Raw genomic sequence first — 15,618 nt, forward strand, 5'->3', positions numbered from 1 at the left:
GGGAAAGGAAAGGGCCTGAGGCTGTTAGGAATGGTGGGAGTTGCAGTCCAAAACACCTGGAGGGCCTAAGTTGGCCCATGCCTGACATATACGGTATATGTGTGTGTCTATAAAAGTATATCAATGACTCTCTAAGAATCTCTAGGCCAATGATGGGCAACCTTTTGCACTTGGTGTGTCAAATTCACCAAAAAACCTAGCATGACTTGGGTGGTGTGTCACCTTGAGAAAAAAAACATAATTTCACAATATATATAGTTTAAATAACAAAAATATATAATTGTGATATATAACTGTATTTAATAAATCAAAAAACTATTTACTACCATTATTTCCATGTACAACAATTTATGGTACCTCTTGCAATTTCCACGCTGATTTCTCTTGGTTGTAGTTTCAATGTAGTCATGAATAATGAATAATATAATAATAATATAATAGTAATAATATAATAATATACTACAATAGTAATAGAATAATAGAATGATATGTGTGTGTGTGTGTGTGTAATGTGCATAATTCCCCTGGAGTAAACAACAAAACCACTGGACCAAATCACACCAAATTTGGCCACAAAAGACATAGTCATCCAATCAATCTGCATGCGGCAGCGTGTCAGCAAAAATGGCTAGGCGTGTCAGTGCTGACACGCGTGTCATAGGTTGGGCATCACTGCTCTAGGCCATCCTTTCCTCCTTTCCTTTCTTAATTGTATTGATCTTCATTGTATTGAAGATCAGGAAAAAACTAATTATTGTAGCTCACAAGCACATATATGTTACTGGTTCTAGGCACCCATGTCAGCTTGAGAATCAGTATCTAAGAACATTCACATTAAAACAATAATTTAGTCACAATTTTGTGAAATTATATATCCAGGTTTTTCTTCCTAAGAGTTAATTCACTTTTTAATTTAATGGTTGCTTTTGGTTTTGTACTACAATTTGTTGATTTGTGTTGCTTTGGTTGCTGATTATTACTACAGTAGAGTCTCACTTATCCAACATAATAAACGGGCTGGCAGAACATTGGATAAACAAATATGTTGGATAATAAGGCGGGATTAAGGAAAATCCTATTAATTATTAAATTACATTATGATTGTACAAATTAAGCACCAAAACATCATGTTTTACAACAAATTGACAGAAAAAGCAGTTCAATACACGGTAATGTTATGTAGTAATTACTGTATTTATGAATTTAGCACCAAAACATCGCAATGTATTGAAAACATTGACTAAAAAAAATTGACTACTAAAAGGCCGACTGCGTTGGATAATTGGAGGTTGGATAAGTGAGACTCTCCTGTATATATATTGTATTTTTGTTGTAAGCTGCCCCAAGTCCTTTTTGGGAGAGGGGGCAGGATAGAATTAAAGATTATTATTATTTTATTATGACACAGCAAACAAGATAGATATGCTGGATTTCGTATCACAAAATCCCAAGTCGAACACTTCCCAAGTGTCTAGGACTGTGAGATGTATTTTCGGATGATGCATGCAGATCCCAGTCTGGTGGCCTTTTGCAGTTGGCAGATTGTAATTTTGTCAATGTCTATTGTTTCCAAATGCCGGCTGAGATCTTTTGGCACGGCACCCAGTGTGCCCATCACCACCGGGACCACCTGCACTGGTTTCTGCCAGTTTCTTGAGGTCCTGATAGCGGCTGAGTTTTTCCTGTTGTTTTTCGTCAATGCAACTGTCACCTGGGATGGCAACATCAATCATCCAAACCTTTTTCTTTTCCACAACTGTGATGTCTGGTGTGTTGTGTTCCAGAACTATGTCAATCTGGATTCGGAAGTCCCACAGTACCTTTGCGTGTTCATTTTCCAATACTTTTGCAGGTTTGTGATCCCACCAGTTCTTTGCTGCTGGGAGGTGGTACTTGAGGCATAAGTTCCAATGGATCATTTGGACCACAGAGTTGTCCCTCTGTTTGTAGTCTGTCTTATTATTATTATTATTATTATTATTATTATTATTACCCTAACTCTGTCCAGGGTCGGACTAGCAAACTTGAAGGAACAGATGGAAGCACAGTACTTAACTGGATTTTTTTCTTGATTTTCTTGATTTTTTTCCAAAGAGATTCTTTTTTTAACCTCTCTTCTGCGTTCTTTGCCTAGCTTCAGTTTCTGTTAACACCTCTAGTTACGTCTCTTTTCTTCTGTAAACTTCAAAATTGGTTCCTCAGTACTTAAAGCTTGTTTCTCCAAGTCTTAAACTTAATTTCTTCAAGCTTTGGCTTCCTAATCCTGGACTGAGTTTCCTTAACCTTTAATCGAGTGTCTTTAACTTTCGATGTGGAAGGTATTGCACCCTCTGGACACCTTGGCACCCTTAGGCTGACTAACTGTGAAGGAACTAAGTAAACAGTAAAAGCTCTCTTTGGGGCTCTCTCCTTCCTTTTGCCTTTGCTTTCATAGAGACCTGTTACCTTTCTTTCCCAGTGACATCACAGAGGGCCACTTCACCTAGCAAGAGGCTTTGTGGTAGAAACAAACATACATACTTTGTCTTTTATATCTGTATCTTGCTTGGCAGAAGGAGATTTGACTGAATGCGATTCTTTCCAGCCTTATGATTCAGCAATTCTGTGTGTCCCCAATAGTTTAATATAAACCAATGAATAATTAGTTAAACAGAGTATGAATGGCCATCTGTTGGGAGTGCTTTGATTGTGTATTCCTGTATACCAGATGGAGGCTGGATTGGATGGCCTTTGAAGAGTCTTTTCCAGTGTTATGATACTTTGCATTCAGTTTTGGAAATCCTGTAGCCTTCCAGATATTTTTCGGACTACAGTAGTCATCATCCCCAGGGCCAATGGCAAGATTTATAAATATAATATACCAAAAAACAAAACAAAAAAAACAAAAACCTCACCCTCTGTGGCCCATGAGCTCCACTGTGTTAAAATGTATTTTAAAAACAGGGAAAATTGGATTTAATTGTATTTTTGACGTTTGACAAAGCTGCCTTAAGTGCCTCTAATTTGGGCTCATTACGAAGGCCGAGGACTCGCTGCAAGCCATGTCCTGATTTAATTTGCTGCTTTTTCCACTTTTGTTCCTACATCAACAGGAAGATGGTTTTGTTCATTTGTGGAAATGTCAGGCTCTGAATGTTATGGCTTGTTGCTTTTCTGTAGCTCTCAAGGGCTTGGAAGAAGATTCAGAGTCTTTCCTTTTTTGCAAAAAGTAGCTTCCGCTCTTTATTCTTCCGATAATTTCCCAGTTATGCCTTCGGTTAAGGCTTTTATGCTCCAATCCCATCCCATGATCTCTCTAGGTAGCTTATCATAAAATCAGTTTGAAAAATTTAAATATGAAGGAAAGACACAGAGTGCATTCCCATCTATACAGTAGAATTAATGCAGTGAATTCCTGCCAAACCATTACTTGGTAGGATTTTTAAGCACTTGCCTGTTGAAGGTTGTTGTGTGTTTTCTGGCCTGTCTGGCCATGTTCTAGAAGCATTCACTCCTGATGTTTCGCCCACATCTATGGCAGGCTGTGGCGCAGGCTGGAGAGCAAGCCAGCTGCAACCAGCTGCAATGAATCACTCTGACCAGGAGGTCATGAGTTCGAGGCCCGCTCGAAGCCTATGTTTGTCTTGTCTTTGTTCTATTTATTTACAGTATTTATATTCCGCCCTTCTTTCTCACCCCGAAGGGGAGTCAGGGCGGATTACAATGAACACATATATGGCAAACATTCAATGCCAACAGACAAACAACATTCAGTTTTAGACAGACACAGAGGCATTTTTAACATCTTTCCAGCTTCACGATTCCGGCCACAGGGGGAGCTGTTGCTTCACCGTCCATTGGTGGCTGTTCTTCCTCATTCTTTTCCTCGTGAGCAGTTTTATGGTGTTGTAGATTAGTTAAATTAGCCTCCCGCATAAAAGCGTACCTAAATTTTCTCTACTTGACAGATGCAACTGTCTTTCGGGGCTGCTAGGTCAACAGCAAGCCGGGGCTATTTTTTTTTTTTTTATGGTCGGAGGCTTAACCCGACTCGGGCTTCGAACTCATGATCTCTCGGTCAGTAGTGATTTATAGCAGCTGGTTACTAGCCAGCTGCGCCACAGCCCGGCCCAATGCCAATGTTAAAAGGCATTGAATGTTTCCCTATCTGTGTAATGTAGATATGCATGTAGACAGCTGCATGCGTTTGTCTGCATGTCCTTGGCTTTTGTAATTTGTCTTTCTTTATACAAAAGGCTTGTTTTTGTTCAGACACAGGTCGTTGTAGTAGACTAGAGGCCTTGTCTTATAGTTGCTTTCCCCTTTGATGAGTGCTGTCTAATGGTACTTGCTGACCTCATACATATAACTTATAATTTGTCTTTATTTATAAACACACTAGCTGTGCCCGGCCACACGTTGCTGTGGTGAAGTATGGTGGTATGGGAAATAAAGTATTGAGGAATTGGCGGTAGTTAAGGTAAAAGGTAAAGGTTTCCTCCTGGCATTAAGTCCATTATAAATGGGTTATATAGCTGTGTGGAAGGGCCTTGAGTCTACACTGCCATATAATCCAGTGCAAATTAGATAATCTGTGGAAGAGGCCTAAGTGAGGCCTAACTCGGCCTGTCCTCTGGGCTGAGTGGGTTGCTAGGAGACCAAGTGGGCAGAGATTAGTCCTCTAACTGGCAGCAATTGGATAAAAACAATTATTCCTTTCCTTCTAATTAGGACTTTTCTTTTCTTTTTGTTGTATCAACCTAGAGGCGTGGATGATGGGTGGTGTTGTCAAATTTCGAGGTTGGGGGGCCTGTAGTTTTGTTGTTTTGTTGGTCGCCGTGATGCCATCACTCATTTATATATATACTAGCTGTGCCCGGCCACGCGTTGCTGTGGCAAAGTGGTGGTGGTATTGGTTAAAAATTGTGTAATTTTTATTTGACGTTATTTGTATTTTTTTTTAAATTTTATTGTAAGTTATCTTTTTATTTATTATATTTTATTATTTTCTTGTATTATTTTTAGTTATTTTCTGTTATTATAGTATTTTATTGTATTAATTTTTTAGTGTTTTTAATTTTTTTTAGTGTTTTTTATTTTTTTATTGGGTTGCTAGGAGACCAAGTTGGAGGAGCTTAGCCTTCTAACTGGCAGCAATTGGATAAAAGCAATTATTCCTCTCTCTCTAATTAGGACTTTATTTTTGTTTTCTTTTTGTTGTATCAACCTAGAGGCATGGATGATGGGTTGTGTTGTCAAATTTCGAGGTTGGGGGGCCTGTTGTTTTGTTGTTTTGTGGGTCGCCGTGATGCCATCACTCTTTTATATAGATAGATAGATAGATAGATAGATAGATAGACAGATAGATAAATTCATGCTCTGCCTTGTACCGAAAGATCTCTTGCCGTCCAATCTATCATAACTGTTGTGCATGGGTTTGCCGATGGTACACAACTGTCTGTGAGTCCCTGAAGTCTGTCAATGAATTCACTGGGATTGTGGGGATGGTTGGATTCAGCAGAAGGACACCTGTTTCTTCAGAGATGGGATCCATGCCTTTTCTTCTCTCCAGTCATCTTAGAATTGTAGGTTCCTCTTGTTCTGGATGAGAACCATCCAGGCCATAAGCTTCATACCTGTGTCCATGTTGTTGGGGATGTTGTGGTTTCGAGAGAGAGTCTGGTGTGGAAAATTATGGTCCTTGCTTGTTAGGTGATCCATTATAGCTCGAGGATGATGGTCCTCCAAGTGAAGTGTCTTGGTGGTGGATGTGTAGGTGGCAGTGAAGACCTAATCTTGACCCACATGTTCTTCCGCAGTGAAGATATCACTTTCCAGACGGAAGGCAGTCCTGGCCAGGGTTGGCTTGACATGCCTTCTTTTATGGTCCTTGCATCCATTGGTGGAAGGATCTCAGCTTCCTACAGATCCAGAGATATCCTAACCCTTGAATCGAATATGTGCTTCGAGAAGAGGTCCTTCTCGAGACGATGCTGCAAACCCTTCTAATGTGCATGAGGAAAAATTACCGTATATACTCAAGTATAAGCAGACCCGAATGTAAGCTGAGGCACCTAATTTTATCACAAGAAAACTGGGAAAACATTGACTCAAGTATAAGCCAAGGGTGGTAAATTTCAGAAATAAAAATAGAAACTAATAAAATTACATTAATCGAGACATCGGTAGGTTAAATGTTTTGGAATATTTACATAAAACTCTAATTTAAGATAAGACTGTCCAACTCTGATTAAATCATTATTCTCATCTTCTTCAATGTAAATGCCCATATGTATCCTTTTAATAAGTAAAATAATAAATGTAATACAGTAGAGTCTCACTTATCCAAGCCTCACTTATCCAAGCCTCTGGATAATCCAAGCCATTTTTGTAGTCAATGTTTTCAATATATCGTGATATTTTGGTGCTAAATTCGTAAATATAGTAATTACAACATAATATTACTGCGTATTGAACTGCTTTTTCTGTCAATTTTGTTGTATAACATGATGTTTTGGTGCTCAGTTTGTAAAATCATAACCTAATTTGATGTTTAATAGGCTTTTTCTTAATCCCTCCTTATTATCCAAGATATTCGCTTATCCAAGCTTTTGCTGGCCCGTTTAACTTGGATAAGTGAGACTCTACGGTACTAACAATAATAATATCAGAGTGAAATAATAAATGTATTATCTATATATATAAAAGAGTGATGGCATCACGGCGACCCACAAAACAACAAAACTACAGTCCCCCCAACCTCGAAATTTGACAACACAACCCATCATCCACGCCTCTAGATTGATACAACAAAAAGAAAAGAAAAATAAAGTCCTAATTAGAGAGAGAGGAATAATTGCTTTTATCCAATTGCTGCCAGTTAGAAGGCTAAGCTCTTCCAACTTGGTCTCCTAGCAACCCAATAAAAAATAATTAAAAACACTAAAAAATAATTTAAAACACTAAAAATTAACACAATAAAATACTATAATAACAGAAAATAACTAAAAATGATACAAGAAAATAATAAAATATAATAAATAAAAAGATAACTTACAATAAAATTAATTAAAAAAATACAAATAACGTCAAATAAAAATTGCACAACATTTTTTAACCAATACCACCACCACTTTGGCACAGCAACGCGTGGCCGGGCACAGCTAGTTAATAATAAAAATAGAGTAAAATAAATGTAATACTAACAATAATGATATCAGAGTGAAATAATAAATGTACTAATACCAATAAAAATAGAGAAAAATAATAAATGTACCATATATACTCGAGTATAAGCCAGCCAGGACCCTCACTTGAGTATAAGCTGAGAGGGGCTTTTTCAGTCCTAAAAAAGGGCTGAAAAACAAGGCTTATACTCGAGTATATACAGTATATGGGAAGAAGACTCAGTTGTGGGTGGACACAAGGCAGGGAAGACCGTATTGGTGGTTTGCAGCTGATTTCCGCCCAGAATTTCCACCTTTCCATCTCCTCAAAATGTTCTCTCTTTGACCATGTTTCTGTCATGGGATGGGTAAGTGAAATGATTTATAGTTTCCAAATCATGACCTTCCTGAACTGCTGCAAGCTGAATAGCAAATGTCCCAGGTGCAAGCAAAAATACAAACTTCAGCCTGTCTATCAGCAAGAGTCTAACTGCCAGCATCTGGCCTTATCTACACACTGTATGAGTAAATTTGCAGATTCAGGTTTCATCTAAAATATCCAGTCTTTAATTTTCACAGTTGCAGTATATACAAATATACAATCAGGATACACAGATTCACTTTTCTTATTCTTGCAAACAATCAGAGTCATAAGATAGTCACATACAACACTGTCACGCTCACTTCAAACGACCAGCATGAACACAGACCAAAGGTAGCTGCTATCAAAACCAATCTTTATTGAAGAACAAACGACTTGGAAAAGTCGAGAATGACATAATGTTTACATACAATCATCTTTATTACCTTTGCTACAACGTCACACCACACGTAAATATCATCACCCAAGCCCCACCCCATGTATCATTATCATCACTACAACACAAACTACTAATTAAAATTGTTTTGGTTCTCACTCCAGAATTTCCCATGCTTTGCTGCCAGGTGTCCGTAGGAGCTAAAGAGGAGTGCGAATTGTTATGGCTCCGATTCAAGAGCTTGCAGACTCAGCTCTTGGAATCGGTCCCATGACATGGTGCTCCCCCTTTCGCCGATCTCTTCTTCTGTACCTCGGTTGCCTTGACTCTGAAACAGAATAGACATGAACACTATGTATCCAATTTATCCAAAGTACCCATATACTTTTTCAATAAGCTGCGATGGAAAACAGGGTGTATTTTCCCTAGACTTTTTGGCAATTGTAATTGGAAAGTCACTTCGTTTATGATTTCCTGTATTCTGAAGGGTCCGATGAACTTGGGGCTCAGCTTTTTTGAAGGCAGACCTAGTTTTATGTTTTTTGTGCTTAGCCATACTAAGTCCCCCTTTTCCAATTTATCGCCCTCCATTCTTTTCCGATCTGCAAAGGTTTTGTATTTTTTGTGCGCTTCCTTTAAGGACGCAGTCACTTGGTCCCAACATTCTTGCATCTGAGTTTTCCATTTCCCCGCCCCTGTTTCTCCATTCTCCGGCCACTTTGGCAATTGGGGTAAAGGCTGAATTTCGTACCCATAAATTACTTCGAATGGAGATTTGTTAGTTGCGGAGTGGATTGTCGAATTAAACGCTAGTTCAGCAAATGCTAGCCACCTAGACCAATCGTTTTGTCTTTTACTAGAGTATATGCGAAGGAACTGCCCAAGTGTCTGTTGGGTACGTTCTACCGCACCGTTTGTCATAGGGTGAAAAGCGGAACTCATGCTCCTTTCTGCTCCTAATATTTCTAAGAATTTCCCCCAGAATTTTGCTGTGAATTGGACACCCCTGTCACTGACCACCCGGCTAGGACATCCGTGTAGCTTGTAAATGTGGTTTATGTATAAGTCAGCTAGTTTCTCTGCTGATGGTAGCTTTGCAAGCGCTATAAAGTGAGCTTGTTTGGAAAACAAGTCTAATACAGTCCATATATAACGATGCCCCTTGCTGACAGGTAATTCACCCACAAAGTCCATGACTACACATTCCCAAGGTCTGGTAGGTTCTGCCACAGGTTGCAATAGTCCCATTGGTCTCCCTCCCCGCGATTTATTCATGGCACAATAGTCACATTGGGTAACATAATTTTTTATGTCCTTTCTCATCCCTGGCCACCAACAATGTTTTGCTACGGATTTCGTCGTTTTTGTAATCCCCATGTGTCCTGCGCTCTGGTTATCATGAAAACGATGCAAAATCTTGGTCCTTAATATCGCAGGAATGTACAATTTCCTTTTCACAAACCACAATCCCCCTTTTTGTTCCCCTTTTTCTGCGTTGGATAAAATCCATTGGTCCCCTGCGTATGATTGCGCCAGTTCTTTTTCCCAAATACCTCCTTCGTTAATTTTGACCGCAGCCGAGTTCTCTCTTTCCGTTTGTGCCCTCGTACTGACTGCCAACCCCCATTGTTTTTCGGAAAATAAAGTCCCTTCCTTTGCTGCGGTTATATTCTCATGTTGAGGCATGCGAGAAAGGGCATCGGCCAGAATGTTTTGTTTCCCTTGGAAAAACTTCAATTGGAAATTAAACCTACTGAAATACTGTGCCCATCTAATTTGTTTGGGAGATAATTTTCGTGGGGACTTCAAGTACTGGAGATTTCCATGATCAGACCAGACTTCGAATGGGATTTTGCTTCCTTCGAGGAAGTGCCTCCAGCATTCTAATGCCTTCAGTATAGCTAACGCTTCCTTTTCCCATATGGGCCAACATTTTTCAGTTTCACTAAATTTCCGTGATAAATACCCACATGGTTTCAAATTCCCATTTTGGTCCTTTTGTAATAATACTGCCCCATAGGCACAGTCCGAAGCATCACAACGTATTATGAAAGGACTCTGCATGTCTGGATGCTTTAGGATGGGTTCTTCCGTAAAGCGTCCTTTTAGAGTCTCAAAAGCTTTTTGGCATTCTGGCGTCCAAGTCAGTTTAGCGCCAGGGGCTTTTACTTTTGCCGTTTCCCCTTTCCCTTTTGTTTTCAAAAGTTCGGTAAGGGGTGCAGCCAGTTGAGCAAAGTCCTTTATGAACGATCTATAGAAATTTGCGAATCCTAGGAACGATTGCAATTGTCTCCTTGTTTGAGGAACTCCCCATTCCCTTACGTCCGATACTTTGGACGGGTCCATAGCTAATCCATCCGAAGATATCCGATACCCCAAAAAGTCAATTTGTGTCTTGTTGAATTCACATTTGGAAAATTTTGCATATAGTTTAGCTTCCCTTAGTTTTTGTAAGACTTCCCGGACCAATTCAGTGTGCTGTTTTCTATCCTCGCTCACAATAAGGATATCGTCTAAAAATACAAATACTCCCCGGTATAATAGTGGGCGTAGGATCTCGTTTATGAGATGCATGAAGCAGGAGCCGCCGTTTTTTAATCCGAAAGGCAAAACTAAATATTCAAAAAGTCCGAAAGCGCAGGAAAATGCAGTTTTCCAAGTATCCTCGGGCTTGATTCTCAATTTATGATAAGCTTCGATCAAATCAAGCTTGGTAAATATGCTCCCTTTCTTCAACACGGTAATTAGGTCCTTTACTAAGGGCATAGGGTATTTGTTATCCTTCGTAATTGCATTCAAATTTCGATAGTCAATGCATAGTCTGAATGAATTGTCTTTCTTCCTCCTAAATAACACGGGGGCCCCCAAAGGGGAGTTGGAGGGTTTAATGAATCCCCGTGCCAGATTTTTATCAATATATTTCCTCAATTCCTCCTTTTCCTGAACAGACATGGGGTAAACTTTGGGTTTTGGTAAGTTTGCCCCTGGGGTTATTTCGATTTCCACTTCTAGATTCCTTTTGGGAGGTAATTTGCTTGCTTCTTTCTGATTGAACACATCCACAAAGTCCCTGTATTCCGGGGGCAATAGTTCTTGGCTTATTTCTTCCGACTCATCTCCCTCACTCTCTTCCTCTGCTATCTTGCCTATCTCCCATTCCGTTTGTTGTTCTTTAAAAGACATGCTCTTTCCCCTCCAATCTACTACAGGGTTTGCCTGCTCTAACCACGGGATCCCCAGTATGACATTATACGTGGCGATAGGGGCTATTACAAAGGATATTTTTCCCTCCCATTTGCCTATTTTACATGGGATCCCCTGTATTTCCTTCGTGGATACTTCCCCAGCAGCAACCGATCCATCCAATTGCGAGAATGCAATCGGAACTTTAAGTGCAGCCTGCTGGCATTTTAGCGCCTCCGCTAATTCTGGAGTTATAATGTTCCTAGAGCAACCGCAATCCACGAATGCTCTACAGGTGGCTCGATTCTCTAGTCCCGATAAGCAGATTGGCACTACCATCATGCGTTTGTCTTGACTCACCAGCTGCTCCGGATGCTCTGGGGCTTGCATCTCCTCCTCTGCTCGTCTCCCGGCTGCGGGCGTGGGTTTCGTGGTTTTGGGCGGTTCTCCCTTCCGGGCCCAACATTCTGCCGCCCGATGGCCCGTCTTCCCACACACAAAGCATCCTGGCTTGGTCCTGTTGTCGTCTCCTTTGGAGGGGATCCCGGGCCGCCCCCCGGGTCGCTCTTGCTTCCTTGTTTCTCCACGACCTCTCGCTGTCGGTCGCTGCTGGGCGCCGCCGCTCCGAAAGCGCTTTACTTGGGACAGGGTAGATTCGACGCGCCCTGCTAGCTGAATCCAACCCTGTAACGTCTCTGGATCATCTCTGTGCGCCGCCCAGCTAAATATCTCAGGGCGCAGTCCTTCTTTGAATATCTCCACTTTGGTCACTTCGGACCACTCTGGTACCTTTTCCGCAAGATGGAGGAATTCTTCTGCATGCTCGGGTACTGTCTTGTCCCTTTGCTTTATGACTTTTAATTGGTCGCGAGCTCTTAATTGCTCCAGCGGGTCTCTGAAACGGTTCTCCAGCGCGGCTAGAAATTGGGGCACTGATCTCAAGCACGGGTCGTGCCTGGCGTGTAATTGTACATACCAGCTGGCCGCCCCCCTTTTGAGGGTATTTCCGATGGCCCGAACCATGCTTCCTTCGGAGGGGAATGTATGCGCATTATCTTCCATGTATCCTCTGATGCCAATGAGGAAAAAGTTCAGTTCAGATGATTCCCCTCCGTATTCCAGTTTAAGCTCCTCTCTCCTAGGCATCAATTCTGCGGCACGTTGCCTTTGAACGGGTGGCATGGGGAAGGGTTGCATCAGGTTCCCCTGCCCTGACCCTTTGACCACGCCGCGCCCTAGTCCGGCGGTTGCCCCCCGCGCTCCTCGGAATTCCGCTGCTGCCGTCTGCCCTTCCATCCACCTAAATGTAGGCCCTGCTGTAGTCCCTTCGTTCCGTCTTCCGTCGTCGGATGGCGCATCCTCTCCGTCCCCGTGGGCCTCCGGTTCCTCTCCGCCCTCCTCCACCAACCCACTGGACCCGATCCCTGGCCCTAGTGGTATTTCGACCCCGACACCAATTCGGGGGGTTGGGATTCTTGTTGGGGTCGGCGGCCTCAGAGTTCCCAAGGTTCGCTGGCGATCCACCTCCCGCGCCATCCTTTCTCGGAACTCCAGCTCCTGCCAATACTCCTCGTCTCCATCACCGCCTACTGCCGTTGGGCTCTGCGTTGATGCGCGCTGGCCCCTCTGGCTCCAGGCTTCATCCTTGCCCGGTCCTCTTTCGGTGCCGTACTGGGTGGGCTCCCTCTGGAGATTCTCTTCCAACAACGGCACCAATCGTCCCACGGTTTCCGACAACCGCGACAAGTTGGTCTCCAAGATGGACAACCGTAGTGCCACGGTCTCCGGCATACTCCCCCCGGACCCCCAACTGGTCTCCGCAGCCGCTGAGACTCCTCTCCCTCCTCTGGGGATCCTCTGAGTCACTCCATTCGGTCTGGGGTAGCCGGTGGAGGAAGCGATGGCTTGTAGCGTTTCCTCTCCCAGCGGCCGGACATCTGGTAAGGGGCCCTCTGCCCCCCTCGGGCTCCGATCGCCCCCTCCACTCATTTTCACTTCACTGCGGCTCCGCAGGATGGTGAGAATGGGATTCTCGACTTAATGTCACGCTCACTTCAAACGACCAGCATGAACACAGACCAAAGGTAGCTGCTATCAAAACCAATCTTTATTGAAGAACAAACGACTTGGAAAAGTCGAGAATGACATAATGTTTACATACAATCATCTTTATTACCTTTGCTACAACGTCACACCACACGTAAATATCATCACCCAAGCCCCACCCCATGTATCATTATCATCACTACAACACAAACTACTAATTAAAATTGTTTTGGTTCTCACTCCAGAATTTCCCATGCTTTGCTGCCAGGTGTCCGTAGGAGCTAAAGAGGAGTGCGAATTGTTATGGCTCCGATTCAAGAGCTTGCAGACTCAGCTCTTGGAATCGGTCCCATGACACAACACAGGCAGATACTCACACTGAATCACACAGGAGTGAGAAAGATGGATTCTTTCATCCTCTTTGTAGAGCCACCTGCTCACAGGTCATCAGTATATCTACCCTGGCAGATAGTACAGAGTGACAAAGACAAGGACAAACAGACTGAGAGATAGCTTTTATCCTATTGCTGTGGCTGTGTTGAACTCCATGGTGCCGTTTTGATGTGGAATTGGGGGCTGTGTGGTGGTGGTTGGGGTTTGGAGGGATGGGTGTGTTGTTTTGTGGTGTGTACTGGGGAAGGCATTTAATTTCGTTGTGCAGTAGCACAATGACAATAAAGGTATTCTATTGTATTCTCACATGGTTCTTCATCACACTAGAGAAAAAAATCAACTTAAAATCTGGTTTCTGCCTCCTGCAGAATTCTGGGGTTTGTAGTTTAGTGAGGCTGTTAAAGGCTCCTCCCTAAACTACAAACCCCAGAATTCTGCAGGAGGCAGAAACCGGATTTCAAGTGGATTTTTTCTCTAATGTGATGAGTCTAGTGTGACTCATCATGACATTCACAGTGGCTACCCAGGTGCTATCAATGTATCATATGTTCATCAAACAGTATTTTTTTAAAACTAGATATGCTTTGCCATTTCTGTCTAACAGTTTCACCTCCTCCCTTCCAGCCCTACAACCCACAGTGTCTTTTACTGACCCAGATGCTTGGTCTTCTTGTGATGAACCCTCTTAGGCCTACCAAAGTTCCTCCCTTTGATAATCCATCTCCCCAAATGTTGTCCTCTCCTTGACCCGGTTTCATCTCCTTCCTTCCAGACCCACACCTTGCAGTGTCCTTCATGAAACTTACTGCCCCATCTTAGTGTTGGACTTTCTTTAGGTGTTTCTGTTGGTTAACCCATCTCCACAAATGTTCTCTTCTTCTTAACCCAGTTTCTTCCAGACCCACACCTTGGAGCACCCCCCTTCCTGGTCCATCTGGTTGGTCATTGTGTGATTAATCCCTTTAGGCCTCCCAAGGTTTCTCCTTTAGTTAGTCCATCTTCCCAGATGTTCTCCTCTCCTTGATCTGGTTTCACTCACCTTCCTTCCTTCCTTCCTTCCTTCCTTCCTTCCTTCCTTCCTTCCTTCCTTCCTTCCTTCTCTCCATCCATCCATCCATCCATCAAGAGCATCCCACATTCAAGAGCATCCATCTCAAACCCTACTGGTCCATCTGGTTGATCATTGTGTGATTAATCCCTTTAGACCTCCCAAGGTTTCTCCTTTAGTTAGTCCATCTTCCCAGATGTTCTCCTCTCCTTGATCTGGTTTCACTCACCTACCTTCCTTCCTTCCTTCCTTTTCTCCTTCCTTCCTTCCTTCCTTCCTTCCTTCCTTCCTTCCTTCCTTCCTTCCTTCCTTCCTTCCTTCCTTCCTTCCTTCCTTCTCTCCTTCCTTCCATCCATCCATCAAGAGCATCCCACGTTCAAGAGCATCCATCTCAAATCCTACTGGTCCATCTTGTTGGTCATTGTGTGATTAATTCCTTTAGGCCTCCCAAGGTTTCTCCCTTAGTTAGTCCATCTCCCCAAATGTTCTCCTCTCCTTGATCTGGTTTCACCCACCTTCCTTCCTTCCTTCCTTCCTTCCTTCCTTCCTTCCTTCCTTCCTTCCTTCCTTCCTTCCTTCCTTCCTTCCTTCCTTCCTTCTCTCCTTCCTTCCATCCATCCATCCATCCATCCATCCATCAAGAGCATCCCACATTCAAGAGCATCCATCTCAAACCCTACTGGTCCATCTGGTTGGTCATTCTGTGATTAATCTCTATAGGCCTCCCAAGGTTTCTCCTTTAGTTAGTCCATCTTCTCAGATGTTCTCCTCTCCTTGATCTGGTTTCACTCACCTACCTACCTCCCTCCCTTCCTTCCTTCCTTTTCTCCTGCCTTCCTTCCTTCTCTCCTTCCTTCCTTCCATCCATCCATCCATCCATCCATCCATCAAGAGCATCCCACATTCAAGAGCATCCATCTCAATCCCTACTGGTCCATCTGGTTGGTCATTGTGTGATTAATCCCTTTAGGCCTCCCAAGGTTTCTCCTTTAGTTAGTCCATCTTACCAGATGTTCTCCTCTCCTTGATCTGGTTTCACTTACCT

The 15,618-nt window shown here is 42.7% G+C and overlaps 1 protein-coding gene across 1 annotated transcript in view; it reads left to right on the forward strand.

The window, feature by feature from the left end:
• kcnk3 (potassium two pore domain channel subfamily K member 3) overlaps positions 1–15,618 on the forward strand; it is a 123,905-nt gene that overhangs the window by 95,173 nt on the left and 13,114 nt on the right. The gene's annotated exons all lie outside the window — the stretch shown is intronic.

This window comes from Anolis carolinensis, chromosome 1, assembly GCF_035594765.1.
Source record: "Anolis carolinensis isolate JA03-04 chromosome 1, rAnoCar3.1.pri, whole genome shotgun sequence".
In the NCBI taxonomy this organism is placed as follows: Eukaryota; Metazoa; Chordata; class Lepidosauria; order Squamata; family Dactyloidae; genus Anolis; species Anolis carolinensis.